General features: G+C 42.4%; 6 non-coding genes and 1 pseudogene across 6 annotated transcripts; all 7 read right to left on the bottom strand.

The window, feature by feature from the left end:
* Window positions 1-348: 348 nt before the first annotated feature.
* On the bottom strand, window positions 349-539 carry LOC142187183 (U2 spliceosomal RNA). The gene has a single exon (XR_012712525.1). It is a non-coding gene; the product is annotated as a U2 spliceosomal RNA (small nuclear RNA).
* A 613-nt stretch (window positions 540-1,152) lies between these two features.
* Window positions 1,153-1,340, bottom strand: LOC142187134 (U2 spliceosomal RNA). Its single transcript, XR_012712494.1, has one exon. It is a non-coding gene; the product is annotated as a U2 spliceosomal RNA (small nuclear RNA).
* Window positions 1,341-3,542: 2,202 nt separating this feature from the next.
* On the bottom strand, window positions 3,543-3,733 carry LOC142187182 (U2 spliceosomal RNA). The gene has a single exon (XR_012712524.1). It is a non-coding gene; the product is annotated as a U2 spliceosomal RNA (small nuclear RNA).
* A 613-nt stretch (window positions 3,734-4,346) lies between these two features.
* On the bottom strand, window positions 4,347-4,539 carry LOC142187145 (U2 spliceosomal RNA). Its single transcript, XR_012712499.1, has one exon. It is a non-coding gene; the product is annotated as a U2 spliceosomal RNA (small nuclear RNA).
* A 5,996-nt stretch (window positions 4,540-10,535) lies between these two features.
* On the bottom strand, window positions 10,536-10,726 carry LOC142187181 (U2 spliceosomal RNA). The gene has a single exon (XR_012712523.1). It is a non-coding gene; the product is annotated as a U2 spliceosomal RNA (small nuclear RNA).
* A 613-nt stretch (window positions 10,727-11,339) lies between these two features.
* On the bottom strand, window positions 11,340-11,510 carry LOC142187156 (U2 spliceosomal RNA; annotated as a pseudogene).
* Window positions 11,511-17,285: 5,775 nt separating this feature from the next.
* Window positions 17,286-17,478, bottom strand: LOC142187144 (U2 spliceosomal RNA). The gene has a single exon (XR_012712498.1). It is a non-coding gene; the product is annotated as a U2 spliceosomal RNA (small nuclear RNA).
* Window positions 17,479-19,481: the final 2,003 nt, after the last annotated feature.

Here is a 19,481-nt window from a genome sequence, read left to right as displayed (position 1 = left end):
TGCATAAACCACTCCCACCGTTTGACCACACCCATTCAAGTGTCCGGTCAAGTGCAAGTTCAGAAATAAATTTATGCCCAAAAATTTTAAAAGAATTCAATGCATTTAAAATTGAATAAAATGGCAGCAAATCAGACACTTTGCAGCAGTAATGTCATTTGCAATCAATCAATCAATCAATCAATCAATCAATCAAAGAAAATAATTAATGAAGTACCTTTCAGGTAGAGTCAGTCACAGCATCAGGCCACGTCCAACTGTCAATTTTCTCTTTGCTAGCTTGCCAGGTGCAGCAATCTTCTCTGTTGGTCGGTCAGTCCTCTGTCTCTTTCTTTCAACTGAATTGGAAAGGGGTGCACCGATCCTGGAAGTAATGCAATACCAGGTCAATGCGTGGAGTGGACAGAGCAAGCTCCGATTCCAGCTCCCTGTTCTAAAAATCCATTTAATATATGGTCCCCAGATAGGGGACGTATCAGATATTAAACTGATAAGAACAGATACTACACTTGATCTTAGCCAGAAGGCCGAGAAGCGATGGCAAGCGCTCGGCACCTGTTCTGGCGCCCTTCCGTGTTCACTGTGCACCGCTCAAGGTGTGCACCATGCTGCTGCAGCCCTATTTTGTTTTTTTTTTTGTTTTTTTTTCCTTTCCCTTAATGAAGTAGAAATCAATTAGCTTGTGCAGGTTTTCCCTACCTGCCACCAAAAGTGAAAAAAAAGAAAAGAAAAACTTTTGTGCAAGGCAAAGTGACATGTGCAAATGTTATCTTGTGACGCCAGCGGATTTTGCCGAATTTTGCGAATCTGCATAAACCACTCCCACCGTTTGACCACACCCATTCAAGTGTCCGGTCAAGTGCAAGTTCAGAAATAAATTTATGCCCAAAAATTTTAAAAGAATTCAATGCATTTAAAATTGAATAAAATGGCAGCAAATCAGACACTTTGCAGCAGTAATGTCATTTGCAATCAATCAATCAATCAATCAATCAATCAAAGAAAATAATTAATGAAGTACCTTTCAGGTAGAGTCAGTCACAGCATCAGGCCACGTCCAACTGTCAATTTTCTCTTTGCTAGCTTGCCAGGTGCAGCAATCTTCTCTGTTGGTCGGTCAGTCCTCTGTCTCTTTCTTTCAACTGAATTGGAAAGGGGTGCACCGATCCTGGAAGTAATGCAATACCAGGTCAATGCGTGGAGTGGACAGAGCAAGCTCCGATTCCAGCTCCCTGTTCTAAAAATCCATTTAATATATGGTCCCCAGATAGGGGACGTATCAGATATTAAACTGATAAGAACAGATTTTTTTTTAAGTTGAAGTCTACCACAACGGGTAGCATTTTATTAAACAAAATATTTACAATACATATAAACAATACACATATCTTCAACTTTCTTTTTATACAAAATTACAAAAACACGCATCATCATCAGTATTTCCAACTTAGTTTACACACATAAACACAAGACATACAAATACATCACATAGAACAACCTTATCCACCCTAATTTACATTTCTCATCTCTATTCTTTTACTTTTCAGTTTTTATCCCTTAAGTAACCATTCACTATTGCAAACGTGACCAAGGCCTCCACCGCTCCCTGTGCCCAGTCTTGCATATCTACCCCCAAAAAATACTGTTTCAAACTATCAAGAAATATATATCTCTTGATAAACTCTTCCTTATTTTTAAGGAACACTTCCTTTAATTCCCTCAAAAAATCCTCATAGTTTTCTATTGAATCTTTTATTTCAGGAAACCTCCCTCTTACATAATCCCCTCCTTCTTTACTATTTTTAAAGCCTTTAACTTCGACTGACATCTTTCCCTTTGTTTCCACCCTTAGAACCTTACTCTCAGTCACTTTTACAATTTCTGCAACTAATTCCTTCTCTACCACTTTTTCCAATATCAATTTACATTCTTTTACTTGTTCTATACATTTCATCATTTTTTTACATTTTTGATTACCAGGCTCCTGTGATCCATCACGAACAGGAGTAAAATCTGCAAAAGAAACATCAGAAATAACAGTCTCCGAAAAGACACTCTCAGTCTCTGTCTTGTCCAGGGAATTTTCCTCCTCCGGCAACACAGTCTCTTTCTCCTTTTTCTTAGGGGATTTCCCCTTAAAGTCCTCCCAAAAGGCAAAACCAGTCTTACCGCCAAACTGGATTGCTCCATTAAATATGTCCATGTCCTTTTCCTCTATCCAGACTGAAAAACGTCTTTTGCCAGTCCAATATCCGGCTTGGTTCAATAAGTCCTTCTTGAACCTGCACATAGGCACATAAAGTCTCATATAGTCCGTAATGTCCGCTGCATCCACAAAAGGATCATCCATTGAAACGACCAGCGATTTCCAGCCACCGTGCAAGGAAGTCAAGCAGCTCACTCGGTCTCTGACTCCAGTGGTCCCGCCCCCGTACCATCTGAGGAAGGCCTCCGAACACAGTTGCTCCGAAGTGAAGGTGACATCGCAAGACCTCTTGGTGGCGTTCCATTGCATGGCCAGGACGTCCTCTTTCCGCACCATCAGGCAATCCTCCAGAATCCTCACCACCGACATCTCCGACCAGTCATCGGCTTTAGCGGCATCTTTCTTAAGGAAGAACCTCAGGCAGAACTTCTTCCTTCTCAGCTCCATGTCAAAAGACAAGAAAAAACCGTATTAGTCAAGCGGTATTTAGCTCAGAACCTGCGAGCCTCAGTAGATTCTCCAGGTGATCGCTCCTCGTTGCCCCGGGACTAAGCCTCAAACCCAATAGCAGCAGGTAGTTCCAGCCAGGCTATGAACCTGACCTTCCCTACCAGGCAGAGTAGAGGGTACCCGGGGCACCTCCGGCTAAGATCTTTGGCAGCCCTGATACACTAAACAGCACCAGGACTACACTTGATCTTAGCCAAAAGGCCGAGAAGCGATGGCAAGCGCTCGGCACCTGTTCTGGCGCCCTTCCGTGTTCACTGTGCACCGCTCAAGGTGTGCACCATGCTGCTGCAGCCCTATTTTGTTTTTTTTTTTGTTTTTTTTTCCTTTCCCTTAATGAAGTAGAAATCAATTAGCTTGTGCAGGTTTTCCCTACCTGCCACCAAAAGTGAAAAAAAAGAAAAGAAAAACTTTTGTGCAAGGCAAAGTGACATGTGCAAATGTTATCTTGTGACGCCAGCGGATTTTGCCGAATTTTGCGAATCTGCATAAACCACTCCCACCGTTTGACCACACCCATTCAAGTGTCCGGTCAAGTGCAAGTTCAGAAATAAATTTATGCCCAAAAATTTTAAAAGAATTCAATGCATTTAAAATTGAATAAAATGGCAGCAAATCAGACACTTTGCAGCAGTAATGTCATTTGCAATCAATCAATCAATCAATCAATCAATCAAAGAAAATAATTAATGAAGTACCTTTCAGGTAGAGTCAGTCACAGCATCAGGCCACGTCCAACTGTCAATTTTCTCTTTGCTAGCTTGCCAGGTGCAGCAATCTTCTCTGTTGGTCGGTCAGTCCTCTGTCTCTTTCTTTCAACTGAATTGGAAAGGGGTGCACCGATCCTGGAAGTAATGCAATACCAGGTCAATGCGTGGAGTGGACAGAGCAAGCTCCGATTCCAGCTCCCTGTTCTAAAAATCCATTTAATATATGGTCCCCAGATAGGGGACGTATCAGATATTAAACTGATAAGAACAGATACTACACTTGATCTTAGCCAGAAGGCCGAGAAGCGATGGCAAGCGCTCGGCACCTGTTCTGGCGCCCTTCCGTGTTCACTGTGCACCGCTCAAGGTGTGCACCATGCTGCTGCAGCCCTATTTTGTTTTTTTTTTTGTTTTTTTTTCCTTTCCCTTAATGAAGTAGAAATCAATTAGCTTGTGCAGGTTTTCCCTACCTGCCACCAAAAGTGAAAAAAAAGAAAAGAAAAACTTTTGTGCAAGGCAAAGTGACATGTGCAAATGTTATCTTGTGACGCCAGCGGATTTTGCCGAATTTTGCGAATCTGCATAAACCACTCCCACCGTTTGACCACACCCATTCAAGTGTCCGGTCAAGTGCAAGTTCAGAAATAAATTTATGCCCAAAAATTTTAAAAGAATTCAATGCATTTAAAATTGAATAAAATGGCAGCAAATCAGACACTTTGCAGCAGTAATGTCATTTGCAATCAATCAATCAATCAATCAATCAATCAAAGAAAATAATTAATGAAGTACCTTTCAGGTAGAGTCAGTCACAGCATCAGGCCACGTCCAACTGTCAATTTTCTCTTTGCTAGCTTGCCAGGTGCAGCAATCTTCTCTGTTGGTCGGTCAGTCCTCTGTCTCTTTCTTTCAACTGAATTGGAAAGGGGTGCACCGATCCTGGAAGTAATGCAATACCAGGTCAATGCGTGGAGTGGACAGAGCAAGCTCCGATTCCAGCTCCCTGTTCTAAAAATCCATTTAATATATGGTCCCCAGATAGGGGACGTATCAGATATTAAACTGATAAGAACAGATTTTTTTTTTAAGTTGGTTTCCCCCAGAGGGGGAATCTTTTTATTGAATATTTTAAAAATTCCATTACAACATCTTTCAATAAATAAACACCAACTTTACACAGAATAAACATAGTTATATTAAAAGAAAGGATCTGATGGCGATAAAATCATATGATAGCACCCCATTCCCTTAAAAACCATTTGCGCAATAAGAGAGGCCGATATTTCTGATCTAAAAGATAATAGTTATACATCTCGCTAAAGGACAGTCTAAGAACATCCTCAATAGTTAAAAGTTCTTGTTTGTACACTAAAATGTTCCGCGCCGCCCACAAAGCAAATTTCACTGAGTTAAAAATCTTCCAGGCCATCATGCGATTTGTCCTGTTTGGGCACTCCAGACATCCGTAGATAACCATGTCCTTTGAAAGTCCAGTAATGGAGGTAATTTTGGTTAGAAGGGGCAGAATGCGAGTCCATAACATTGTAGCAAAGCAGCAGGTCCATAAAATATGTTCTGAGTCCTCTTGCCCTCCGCATCCTGCCCTGGGACATTCTGGAGATGTTGTAAGTCCTCTACGGTGCTGGAATGCCCGGCCCGGAAGACATCCGTGGGCGGCGCTCCATGCGATGTCTTTCTGTCGATTAGAAATAAAATTAGCGCTTGTCATTTTCCATATTTTTAAACATTTTTCCTCTCTAAAATTTTTAACTGGGGCGCATAAAATTCGAGACTGTAAAACCTGTAAAACTTTCCTGCTATTCCTAAGATCATTTACGCTAAAACTTACTAGATTATAAGAGAGCACTATTTTATCTAAAATTTTGTACTGTTCAGGCTGATTAAAAGCATACGGTGCACTTAAAACCAGCTGACGCCACCCGTGCCTCCTCATAAAAAACCCCGTAAAATAACGTAAAAAGTATGCATGATAATGATCTTTAAAGGAAGAATTAAAAACATAGCAGAAATATTTTATATACAGAAAAGTTTTAAAATCTGGCACTCCTTTACCACCCTTTAGTTTGGGTTTTGTCACCACCTCACGGCTTAGTCTCTCCATTCTCGATCCCCAGAAGAAAATAAAAACCGCACGTATAATTTTCTGTAGTTTCTTTTCCGGGGGAGGAAACACCAAACTAAGATACAATAAAATAGGTAAAAGCACCATCTTAATAATTAAAACCTTTCCTTCCAATGATAAGTTTCTCAAATTCCACATACAAATCTTTTGATTTATTTTTTGCGCCACCCGATCCCAACTATAAAAGCCGTTATTAATTTCATCAAAGTAGACCCCTAAAATTCGTACCGGGCTCGACTCAGGGACAGGTACTTCATTTAAAACCATATTTCCGATATTTAAAACGCTGCATTTATTAAAATTGACTTTAAAACCTGACGCCTGGCAGAAGTATTCCGTCTGTCTTAAAGACCTTTGCAGCGAAGGGGTGTCCCTACATAAAATTGCCACATCGTCCATATAGCCTAGGACTTTGGCTTCCAATCCCCCCCCACCTGGCAGGGGGACTCCGCGCACCATTTTGTCTTTTCGCAACATGTTTAAAAGTGGCTCGATCGCACAAATAAATAATAACGGGGATAAGGGACACCCCTGTTTCACACCGGATTTTAAAAGTACGCCCTGAGTCTTAAAACCATTGACTAAAATTTTACTTGTACAGTCATGGTAAAATGCTCTCATTGAATTAATAAAAAACCTCGGCATGCCCATTCTCTCTAAAACTTTAAAAAGGTAAAAGTGAGATATTCTATCATAAGCCTTTTCAAAATCGAGAGATAAAACTGCTAGTGTATTTTTTCTGTCTTTTGTGTAACATATCACGTCTTTTAATAAATTTAAAGAATCCCACGAACTCCTCCCGGGGACCCCACATACCTGATTACTATGTATGACTTTTCCAATTACCGTTTTCAGCCTATTCGCACAGAGCTTTGCAAGAATTTTATAATCACAGTTCAGGAGCGTTATAGGACGCCAATTTTTGATTTCGTTCTTGTTTCCTTTTTTGAAGAGTAGCGACACTATCCCTTTCCTCCAGGACCCCGGGAGGATTTTCTGCGTAAAAACTTCAGAGAATAATTTAAACAGGTCATCCTTTAAAATTCCATAAAAAGTAACGTAAAATTCTATGGGCATGCCGTCTGAGCCCGGTACTTTCCCTTTTTTAAAACTTCGGATAGTATCTAAAATCTCACTTTCCACAATATCCTGTTTTAAAAAAGTTTTGGAGATAGGGTCTAAAAATAAATCAATTTCTTTTAAAGTATCTTCTAAAAAATTAAAATCCACCTGCTTTTCATTAAAAAGATCCACATAAAAATCGTATGTCTTTTGTAACATACCCTGGATCCCTGTTTCGCCCTCCAACTCCTCCATCTGTGAACGTTTATTATTGATTTTTTTAAAAAAATATCTAGAACAGGTTTCGTTTTCATCCAAGTGCTGTACCTTGGATCTAAAAATAATTTCCTTACCCTTTTTTTCTAGGCACTTTGCAATTTCTGCTTTCACCTCATATATTTCTTTATCTACACGGATTCCATGGTTTTTGAATTTAATAAGAGTCTGCAAACGGGTATTTAAAATTTTATAAAACTCACGTTTTTCTTTTGCCTTCCTTTTCCCCACCTGTACGAAAAAATTTTTTATCCGCACTTTCATTGATTCCCACCATTGGATTATGGAGCCTGTCACGGGTCTTCCCCGTCTGCACCTCTTATAAAAGACAATAAAATCAGATAAAACCTGTGGATCTGATAAAAGGGAAATGTTTAACTTCCATGTACCTTTAACAGTATTCATAGGACCTTCAGCTTTAATTTTAAAACATAAAACCTTATGATCCGATAAAACGTTATTAAAAGGCTGGCAATAAAATGGCTCTAGAGAATAAGAACAGAATATAAAATCAATGCGCGATTTGCAGTTAGAATTACCCCATGTCATACCGGCTTCCTCAGGTTCGTTGGGATTGCATTTTTTATAGACATCCTGTAAATTAAAATCAATAAGAACATTTTTTAAAAGCCCCGAGCTTTTATCATAATTCACTGAGGATGCCCTAGAGAGTCTACGTTCACCTTTTAAAATGCAATTAAAATCACCTGCTATAACTAAAGGAGCCGAATTATCAATAAATAACGGTAAAATTTCTAACATTTCTATCCTCTTTTTCCTATCCGTAGAACCATAAAAATTTAAAAACTGCCATTTTTGCCCATTAATACGTACTTTCACCAATAAAATTCTGCCAGGTAAAATTTCATTAATATCATCAATTAAAACATCCCCCTTAAAAAGAATCGCCACTCCACCTGAACTTGGTTCATTGGAACCTGACCACACAGAAGGTCCATACGTCCAATCCTTCTTGTATTTTTCGTAGTTCGCTTGGTGCGGTATACAGCACTCCTGTAGAAAGAAGACTGTGGCCAACAAAGTAGATAAAAAATCTAAAACCGTCACTCTTCGCCTCTTTGAGTGGATGCTCCTCACGTTAAAAGAGGCGCCTTGTAATTCAGCCATTATTTTTTATAAAAGAAGAATTTTTTCAAAGTAGAGTATCATCCTCAGGGTGCTTCAAAGGGATTCTTCACCCCCAGAGCCCCCCTCAATTTCCACTTCGCTCCACTCGGAGCGGACTGTCTCAAGCGTGCTCAGAGAGGAGACGGGGGACCCTGGCGAGGCGACATTCGCCCCCCTCTCCAGCAGACCCCCCACCAAACCAGAGGCACTGTATGGTTCAAGATAAATATTAGAACTATCGACGTTAATAAGGTTCCCTTCCGGGAGTAAAGCTGGGTCGGTTTCCGGAACAGTGAGTAGTTCGTCGTCGGGAGCGTCTCCCCCCGGCTCCAGGACTGGAGGGGGATGGAGGGCTTCCCTACCAACGATTTGGACCGCATCAGGGGGTTGCGCTGGGACTCGCTCCACATATGCAGAGGAGACACCCGGCTGTTCCCCAACTACTGCACCTGCATATGAAACGCCCACTTTTTTCCTTACGGAGCCACCTGGGTCCCCGCTCTGAGAACCTACCACTTTGGCAGAAACCTTTCTTGCAGGGGGGTCAGCCTCATCCGGAGTCTCCTCCTCAGAAGCTTCCCCCTCCTGCTGCTCACCACTTCTCCTCCTTTGCCTCTTTTTCTTTTTTTTTCGCTCTCGGGGTCCGCTGGTGTCCATACCGTCTGATTCACGGCTGGAGCCCTGCTCTCCACCCATCTCCTCCCTTACAGTCTGGGATCTGGTCACCTGCGCAGCACTATGACCTGGGAGCCCTGAGGGCCTTACCTCCTCACGCCGCACTTCACCCGGACCTTCAATCTCAGGCACTTGATCCTCCGGACGATCTCCAGGTTCCGGGATGTCACTCAGAAGACCTCTGCAGATCTCCTCGTTCTCCGCCACCTTTCCGGCTTCCCTTACAGGACAGTCACGATATAAATGAGTGGTTAAAAAGCAATAACTACATCTTTTGCCCATAGTGCACTCATCTTGCTCATGATCCTGACTTCCGCATTTTCTGCACTTACTGTGGCAAAATTCTTTGTAATGTCCATAGTGCCTACAAATGCGGCAATAGGGAGGCATGCCTGTGTAGAAAAAGTCCCCCACAAAGTCCCCAAACTTGAATCTGGCTGGGGGGATTTCAAAACCAGCTGGGTGTAGTATATTTCTCCTGCAGGCTACTTGGAACCTCCATTTAGAGGTCCAGACACCCTCGTCATTCAAGATCCGGTTTAAAAACTTCACTTTGGGGAAAAATTTTTCTAAATAAGTTGTAATTTCCAGTTGTCTGGCTAAAGGACAGTACATCTTTACAACAATGTTTTTGACCAATTCTAGCTCATGTCCAAAAATAACCATATGTGCCAGTCTTGGATCATCATCTGCAACAACAAGCAGCTTAGAGAGGACAGATCTATGAATACCTTCTCCTGTAAAGGTTACATCGTAGATGCCAGATTTCGGATAATCTTGAATCGCCAAAATTTCATGCTTCATCACGTTGAACACGTCTTTTAGGATCGTCTGCACCAAGATCTTCATGGTGAAGGAGGGTCTCCGCACTTCCGCCACGCAGAATCGTACTGTATTCGCCACCCGGGCAAAAGCCGGGATCTTATCCGGACCCAGTTCCTGATCCATCGTATTGGCAGTAGCGATCTGTATCTAGGGACACAAATCGATCACGCTTCCTCCTGTCAGGCTGCCGCCCTCCAGGAGTCGATCGCGACTCGTTATTGGGGGCTAAGCCCCCCTCCAATAGCAGCAAGCAGGGCCCACAAGATTCACAAGAAATTAGAACCTGTGGGACACCTGCAAGGCCGAAGGGGGGGTACCCCAATACCTCACTTGGTACGACTAGACAAGTTAGACCTGCACTTGGTCGTAGCCATAAGGCCGAGAAGCGATGGCAAGCGCTCGGCACCTGTTCTGGCGCCCTTCCGTGTTCACTGTGCACCGCTCAAGGTGTGCACCATGCTGCTGCAGCCCTATTTTGTTTTTTTTTTTGTTTTTTTTTCCTTTCCCTTAATGAAGTAGAAATCAATTAGCTTGTGCAGGTTTTCCCTACCTGCCACCAAAAGTGAAAAAAAAGAAAAGAAAAACTTTTGTGCAAGGCAAAGTGACATGTGCAAATGTTATCTTGTGACGCCAGCGGATTTTGCCGAATTTTGCGAATCTGCATAAACCACTCCCACCGTTTGACCACACCCATTCAAGTGTCCGGTCAAGTGCAAGTTCAGAAATAAATTTATGCCCAAAAATTTTAAAAGAATTCAATGCATTTAAAATTGAATAAAATGGCAGCAAATCAGACACTTTGCAGCAGTAATGTCATTTGCAATCAATCAATCAATCAATCAATCAATCAAAGAAAATAATTAATGAAGTACCTTTCAGGTAGAGTCAGTCACAGCATCAGGCCACGTCCAACTGTCAATTTTCTCTTTGCTAGCTTGCCAGGTGCAGCAATCTTCTCTGTTGGTCGGTCAGTCCTCTGTCTCTTTCTTTCAACTGAATTGGAAAGGGGTGCACCGATCCTGGAAGTAATGCAATACCAGGTCAATGCGTGGAGTGGACAGAGCAAGCTCCGATTCCAGCTCCCTGTTCTAAAAATCCATTTAATATATGGTCCCCAGATAGGGGACGTATCAGATATTAAACTGATAAGAACAGATACTACACTTGATCTTAGCCAGAAGGCCGAGAAGCGATGGCAAGCGCTCGGCACCTGTTCTGGCGCCCTTCCGTGTTCACTGTGCACCGCTCAAGGTGTGCACCATGCTGCTGCAGCCCTATTTTGTTTTTTTTTTTGTTTTTTTTTCCTTTCCCTTAATGAAGTAGAAATCAATTAGCTTGTGCAGGTTTTCCCTACCTGCCACCAAAAGTGAAAAAAAAGAAAAGAAAAACTTTTGTGCAAGGCAAAGTGACATGTGCAAATGTTATCTTGTGACGCCAGCGGATTTTGCCGAATTTTGCGAATCTGCATAAACCACTCCCACCGTTTGACCACACCCATTCAAGTGTCCGGTCAAGTGCAAGTTCAGAAATAAATTTATGCCCAAAAATTTTAAAAGAATTCAATGCATTTAAAATTGAATAAAATGGCAGCAAATCAGACACTTTGCAGCAGTAATGTCATTTGCAATCAATCAATCAATCAATCAATCAATCAAAGAAAATAATTAATGAAGTACCTTTCAGGTAGAGTCAGTCACAGCATCAGGCCACGTCCAACTGTCAATTTTCTCTTTGCTAGCTTGCCAGGTGCAGCAATCTTCTCTGTTGGTCGGTCAGTCCTCTGTCTCTTTCTTTCAACTGAATTGGAAAGGGGTGCACCGATCCTGGAAGTAATGCAATACCAGGTCAATGCGTGGAGTGGACAGAGCAAGCTCCGATTCCAGCTCCCTGTTCTAAAAATCCATTTAATATATGGTCCCCAGATAGGGGACGTATCAGATATTAAACTGATAAGAACAGATTTTTTTTTTTTTTTTTTTTTTTTTTTTTTTTTTTTTTTTTTTTTTTTTTTTTTTTTTTTTTTTTTTTCCATATCTCTCAGATATGGATTGGTACTGGGCAAATACTTTATCAGTCCAATCCATTCATCATTCAGATTTGGGTTATTTTCGCAATTTTAATTTTAACAGAGTTTACAGAAAGGAAAAACACAAACAAATCAAGTTAACAGACTTCTCCATTTGGAGAACTTCCAGAACCCTTCCGCATCCAGGTTTTTACTTGCGTCCACCTGATAGTGAAAATAAAGCTTTTCCAAGACCATATTACGACAATCAGTTATGCTCAATTCCTCTTTTTTAAACACGTAAATATTTCTGCTATTCCACAGAACCTCTTTTACACAGGACAAAAAGATCCATAGAACCCGTGCTTTGACGCTTCTTAGTTTCACCAACCCATACATCACAAACTCTCCTGACAAACATTCCAACCCAGTCATTTCCTTACATACACCGTTCACACTCTTCCATACTTGCCTCGCATACTGACATCCCCAAAAGAGATGGTGGACGTCCTCCTCACCAGCACATCCGGTTCTGGGACAGTTTGCGGAAGTCGCCAAGCCCCTCCTATGTTGAGAGCACCTGACCGGCAAAACATTTTGAGCCGATAACCACATTACGTCTTTCTGCGCATTTGATATGTCATATTTATATATTTTATCCCACACTTCCTTTGCTTTTGCGGAAGTTAGGCCAAGTATGGGACACTGTACCTGGTTGGTACACAATTTTGAAAGACTTTTTTTGTCAGACACAAATCTAACCATAGGGATATGTTCCAACTGGTGTTTTTTAAGGAAGTCTGCAGCATATGTGTACTGCTTAGGGCAGTGAAAGGCATATGGGCAATTTTTATAATCAATAGGCCAGTTTAAGTGCCTTACTACTGTACCGGCCAAGTACCTTACCATGCATGCAGCTTTGGTCTTTTTCTGCAATGAAAGTACAAAAAATTTTACATAGTTTAAACCAATAAACACAGAGAGGTCTGGGAAGTTTTGTCCCCCCAGCCTCCTAGATTTGCATAGAACCTCCCGTCTAGCTTTCTCCACCGTACTGCCCCAGAAAAAAATAAACAACAATCTACATGTCTTTTTGAGAAACATATCATTCGGTGGGAAGACAGTAGCCACGAACAGGATCATAGGGAGAATTATACTTTTAATTACAAGCAACTTGCCTGTGAATGTGAGCTCCCGTAGCCTCCAGAAGCTGAATTTGCTTTGAATTTTTGACTGGAGTTCCTCCCAATTCTTTAACCCCTTAAGGTCCTCACTGTATTTAATACCAAGGATTTTGATATCCCCGGACACCTTTTGCATGTCAGGGTCAGTGATGTTTGTATTGAAGAAAAAAGGCTTGAATTCACTTTTTTGCCAGTTAATTTTGAAACCAGTACCCACACAAAATAAACTTACACACAACTTCGCTCTCTGCACATCACACATATTCTCACACAACACACACACATCATCCATGTACGCTAGAACCTTTATTGCACACCCCTTGGAGCCTGGAATAAATACGCCTTTGATTACTTTGTCAGCGCGTATCATGGACAGTAGCGGTTCTATGGCGCAGACAAATAACATGGGGGACAGGGGACAACCCTGCCGCACCCCAGACGCCACCACAAACTCACCACTCACCATCCCATTCACTAACACGCAACTCCTTGCACCTTCATACAACCCATACAATAAACGCACAAATTTCTCAGGCAAACCCATCCTCTCTAACAATTTAAACAAGTACTCGTGACCCACTCTGTCAAACGCCTTTTCGAAATCAAGCGCGCACACTATCATACCTTTCCCTCGCTCCTTACAGTCCACCAACACATCTCTCATACATACCGTATTCTCATGCATACTTCTCCCCGGTATAGCACAGGTTTGCTCCTCCTGGATGACGTGATGGATTACTTGCCGCAGCCTGTTGCCCAATATTTTGGCGAAGATTTTATAATCTGCGTTAAGCAGCGAGATAGGACGCCAATTCGCTACATTTTTCTTGTCCCCCTTTTTAAAGAGGAGCTTCACCGTGCCTTTTTTCATTGCCGCAGGCATACTCTGTCCCTCAAACAAGCTTACCATCACTCGCACTACTTCCGCACCAATCATATCCCAGTACCATACGTAAAATTCATTTATCAACCCATCACACCCAGGCGCCTTATTCTTACTCAACTTTCTCACCACATCCCCAATCTCACTTACTGTCACATCATCCAACAAAACACCACTCTCACTCTCAGGCACCTTATTCACAACCACATCCAAAAAGTCATCATCCACCCCCAGATCACACACCTTCCTTTCAAACAACCTAGCATAAAAATCACGCACCACACCCAACATCCCCTCACCATTCACTTCAGCCCCATTCACACCATACACACCTTCCATAACATCCTTGCCACTGCACATTTTTTTGAAAAAGTAGGTTGTACACTTTTCATTAAACTCTTTATGCTTTACCCGGGACCTAAATTGAATTTCCTTTCCTTTGTTAATAAACCAGTTGTTTACCAGTTGCTTTTCTTTATTTAAGGCAGCCTGGACATTGTAGCCCAGCTCCTTTATTTTTTGAAGATAAAGCAGTCTCTTGCACTGCCAGTAATACCTGAGACGCCGTTCTTTGGCGTTTTTACGTCCTTCCCTCTTAAAGAAGGAGGAAATTTTAAACTTTACCCACAACCACCATTCAATAATGTTGGGGAATGAGCTGATTTTTTGTTTCCAGCCGTTATAGCTGGCTGCGAACCTTTTTTTAACAGCGGGGTTGCGCAATAATCTGGCGTTTAACCGCCACAACCCACGTCCATACTGGACTTGGCCCACCTGAAAGGTGGCGACCATGCAGACATGGTCCGAAAAGCATACACGATCCTGTGTAAGGTTTGTACACTCTACAGTTTTACCAGATGTCAAGAAATAATCAATTCGGGACGCGGTTTTCCCGCTATCCGAGAAATATGTATCACCCGCGTCTTTTACACCACCAACATCTACCAGGTTAAATTCACTCAGTAGAGATTTGAGTTTGTTACCAGTTATATCCGTACCTGATTGCTTGGCACAGCCTCTACTCACTTTGTCATACGTGCAGTTATAGTCACCACACATGATAACTGGAGTCGTACCCTGTAAATAAAAACGTAATTTCTCAAACAATGCTAACCTGTTGTTTTTACAAGTGTGAGCATATGTGTTGATGAGGCGGAAATCCCAACCTAGGTATGAAAGCCCCAGCATGATACACCTGCCAGGTTCAATAACAGAAAAATTTTTAACACAAATATCAGGGTTTTGCAATAATACCCCCACCCCGTCATTTTTGTTGCTGCTTGTGTAAGACCACTTAGCGATACCGTTCCATTCGTTCCGTCGCGGCATGCGGTTTAGGCCGCACTCTTGAACGCAAACTATGTCGCACTTTTTAGTGGCCAGGAAGTCCAAGATGGCAGATCTTCTCCCTGCAGCAGAAAAAACCCTCACGTTCTGAGAGCAAATCTTGAGTGAGGCTGGCATTGAAAGAAGATGTTAGTGGGTAACACGGAATTCACACTTGTCAGGTACCTGACCGAAACTGCGTGATGCGTTTTAACTCATCAATTCCTCCCTCCTCCAGGTAACTCGTCCCCACAGATGATGCCGGGGACAGCGGAGACACCGGAGCGGCAGGAGAAGCAGGAGAAGCAGGAGAAGCAGGTAATATGGGCAAAAATACAGGCTTTGCTAATTTGGGTATTGCAGAAGCAGAGCTCCCAGCATGCTCTGGGTCGACTTTCTGCTTCTTAGCAGAGGAAACTTCTGGCAGTTTGGACTTTAACCCCCTCACTGCTGCAGCTGGTTTGGCAGCCTGGGTTGGCGGAATGACATCAGATAGTTCCATGGATTCAATAACTTCAGAGGGGCGCACCCCGCTTACACTGGGGGACACCACCTCCTCCACCATCTCCTCCAAGGCAGAGTCCAGAACATCCATTGCGTCCCGTACAGAGGTTAATACAGGGGTCTCGGGTATTACAGTTGGCCCGGGCGGGGTCACAAGCACAGCCTCTGCTACAGCCACGGCCGTAGCCGAGCTGCACGCTTCAGCTGCGCCCATTAACCCCTCCAATGCCGCCGCTTGTACCTCACCCAGTATGTCTGACTCGGCGTAGTCCGGCGGGTCAGTCACAGCCGCAGCGGCGCCCCCAACAGCAGGGGCGCTCACCACACTGGCGTAACTTCGCCGCTCCAGACTCCTGCCCATCCGCCCCTCCATCTCAAGCCGGAATAAGACTTCCTCAGAGGCCTCTGGACACCTCCTGCAGGTATGTCCCGTATCTCCACATATGTCGCATTTACGCACCTCAGTGCACTTGTCAGCTCTGTGACCTGTCGCCCCACAGTTCCTACATGCCTCACCCACATCGCAGGATTCCTTTGTGTGGCCAAAACGATGACAAATACGGCAATACTGTGGTTGGCCGGGATAACTCAAAAACCCCCTCTCTCCAGCTAATGTAAAGTTTGCTGGAGGGTGCATAACTCCACCAATTCCGCTTGGGTCCGGTTTGAATTTAACCCAATACTTGGAAAATCCAGTGTAAACCCCTCTATAGTTTTTCTGGTCCACTGCCCCCCTTACAGAGGAGCAGTAGTGCCCCAGAAATGCTTTAACCAACTTTCTCTCCAAATATGGGTTATACATATGTACAGTCACAACCTTTTCAAATTGAGAGAACAGAGGGATCACAGTAAAGTCTTGCAAATAAGCATGGTTGGCAAACTTTTTGGTGTTCTCAAAGGTATTAAGGCAGAGTCCACCTTCATAAAATGACACGTCAAAAGTCTTTATGTGGTTAAATTGCTGGATGCAATAAACTTGCTTAACATCAACCTGCAACAATTCCTCCAGTACCTTTTCAATGAAGTGTTTCAAACCTGCTTCTCCAGTGATGCTTTTTTGACAGACGAACCTGATGGTATGGCGTTCCGATGTCATGGTTTCCTATGGAAAAAATGCCCTTGGCACGAAAATGGCTCCGGTCCTTTCCAGAAGGCTAGGGCGGACCCCCGATCACACCGGCTCTCCCACCCAGACCAAGCTATGACACTTGGTCTTAGGCATAAGGCCGAGAAGCGATGGCAAGCGCTCGGCACCTGTTCTGGCGCCCTTCCGTGTTCACTGTGCACCGCTCAAGGTGTGCACCATGCTGCTGCAGCCCTATTTTGTTTTTTTTTTTGTTTTTTTTTCCTTTCCCTTAATGAAGTAGAAATCAATTAGCTTGTGCAGGTTTTCCCTACCTGCCACCAAAAGTGAAAAAAAAGAAAAGAAAAACTTTTGTGCAAGGCAAAGTGACATGTGCAAATGTTATCTTGTGACGCCAGCGGATTTTGCCGAATTTTGCGAATCTGCATAAACCACTCCCACCGTTTGACCACACCCATTCAAGTGTCCGGTCAAGTGCAAGTTCAGAAATAAATTTATGCCCAAAAATTTTAAAAGAATTCAATGCATTTAAAATTGAATAAAATGGCAGCAAATCAGACACTTTGCAGCAGTAATGTCATTTGCAATCAATCAATCAATCAATCAATCAATCAAAGAAAATAATTAATGAAGTACCTTTCAGGTAGAGTCAGTCACAGCATCAGGCCACGTCCAACTGTCAATTTTCTCTTTGCTAGCTTGCCAGGTGCAGCAATCTTCTCTGTTGGTCGGTCAGTCCTCTGTCTCTTTCTTTCAACTGAATTGGAAAGGGGTGCACCGATCCTGGAAGTAATGCAATACCAGGTCAATGCGTGGAGTGGACAGAGCAAGCTCCGATTCCAGCTCCCTGTTCTAAAAATCCATTTAATATATGGTCCCCAGATAGGGGACGTATCAGATATTAAACTGATAAGAACAGATTTTTTTTTTAAGTTGGTTTCCCCCAGAGGGGGAATCTTTTTATTGAATATTTTAAAAATTCCATTACAACATCTTTCAATAAATAAACACCAACTTTACACAGAATAAACATAGTTATATTAAAAGAAAGGATCTGATGGCGATAAAATCATATGATAGCACCCCATTCCCTTAAAAACCATTTGCGCAATAAGAGAGGCCGATATTTCTGATCTAAAAGATAATAGTTATACATCTCGCTAAAGGACAGTCTAAGAACATCCTCAATAGTTAAAAGTTCTTGTTTGTACACTAAAATGTTCCGCGCCGCCCACAAAGCAAATTTCACTGAGTTAAAAATCTTCCAGGCCATCATGCGATTTGTCCTGTTTGGGCACTCCAGACATCCGTAGATAACCATGTCCTTTGAAAGTCCAGTAATGGAGGTAATTTTGGTTAGAAGGGGCAGAATGCGAGTCCATAACATTGTAGCAAAGCAGCAGGTCCATAAAATATGTTCTGAGTCCTCTTGCCCTCCGCATCCTGCCCTGGGACATTCTGGAGATGTTGTAAGTCCTCTACGGTGCTGGAATGCCCGGCCCGGAAGACATCCGTGGGCGGCGCTCCATGCGATGTCTTTCTGTCGATTAGAAATAAAATTAGCGCTTGTCATTTTCCATATTTTTAAACATTTTTCCTCTCTAAAATTTTTAACTGGGGCGCATAAAATTCGAGACTGTAAAACCTGTAAAACTTTCCTGCTATTCCTAAGATCATTTACGCTAAAACTTACTAGATTATAAGAGAGCACTATTTTATCTAAAATTTTGTACTGTTCAGGCTGATTAAAAGCATACGGTGCACTTAAAACCAGCTGACGCCACCCGTGCCTCCTCATAAAAAACCCCGTAAAATAACGTAAAAAGTATGCATGATAATGATCTTTAAAGGAAGAATTAAAAACATAGCAGAAATATTTTATATACAGAAAAGTTTTAAAATCTGGCACTCCTTTACCACCCTTTAGTTTGGGTTTTGTCACCACCTCACGGCTTAGTCTCTCCATTCTCGATCCCCAGAAGAAAATAAAAACCGCACGTATAATTTTCTGTAGTTTCTTTTCCGGGGGAGGAAACACCAAACTAAGATACAATAAAATAGGTAAAAGCACCATCTTAATAATTAAAACCTTTCCTTCCAATGATAAGTTTCTCAAATTCCACATACAAATCTTTTGATTTATTTTTTGCGCCACCCGATCCCAACTATAAAAGCCGTTATTAATTTCATCAAAGTAGACCCCTAAAATTCGTACCGGGCTCGACTCAGGGACAGGTACTTCATTTAAAACCATATTTCCGATATTTAAAACGCTGCATTTATTAAAATTGACTTTAAAACCTGACGCCTGGCAGAAGTATTCCGTCTGTCTTAAAGACCTTTGCAGCGAAGGGGTGTCCCTACATAAAATTGCCACATCGTCCATATAGCCTAGGACTTTGGCTTCCAATCCCCCCCCACCTGGCAGGGGGACTCCGCGCACCATTTTGTCTTTTCGCAACATGTTTAAAAGTGGCTCGATCGCACAAATAAATAATAACGGGGATAAGGGACACCCCTGTTTCACACCGGATTTTAAAAGTACGCCCTGAGTCTTAAAACCATTGACTAAAATTTTACTTGTACAGTCATGGTAAAATGCTCTCATTGAATTAATAAAAAACCTCGGCATGCCCATTCTCTCTAAAACTTTAAAAAGGTAAAAGTGAGATATTCTATCATAAGCCTTTTCAAAATCGAGAGATAAAACTGCTAGTGTATTTTTTCTGTCTTTTGTGTAACATATCACGTCTTTTAATAAATTTAAAGAATCCCACGAACTCCTCCCGGGGACCCCACATACCTGATTACTATGTATGACTTTTCCAATTACCGTTTTCAGCCTATTCGCACAGAGCTTTGCAAGAATTTTATAATCACAGTTCAGGAGCGTTATAGGACGCCAATTTTTGATTTCGTTCTTGTTTCCTTTTTTGAAGAGTAGCGACACTATCCCTTTCCTC

Source organism: Leptodactylus fuscus, unplaced genomic scaffold (genome assembly GCF_031893055.1).
Source record: "Leptodactylus fuscus isolate aLepFus1 unplaced genomic scaffold, aLepFus1.hap2 HAP2_SCAFFOLD_134, whole genome shotgun sequence".
Taxonomy (NCBI): domain Eukaryota; kingdom Metazoa; phylum Chordata; class Amphibia; order Anura; family Leptodactylidae; genus Leptodactylus; species Leptodactylus fuscus.
The sequence above is the reverse complement of the archived record's forward strand: the minus strand, read 5'-3'. Positions and strand labels throughout refer to the sequence as shown.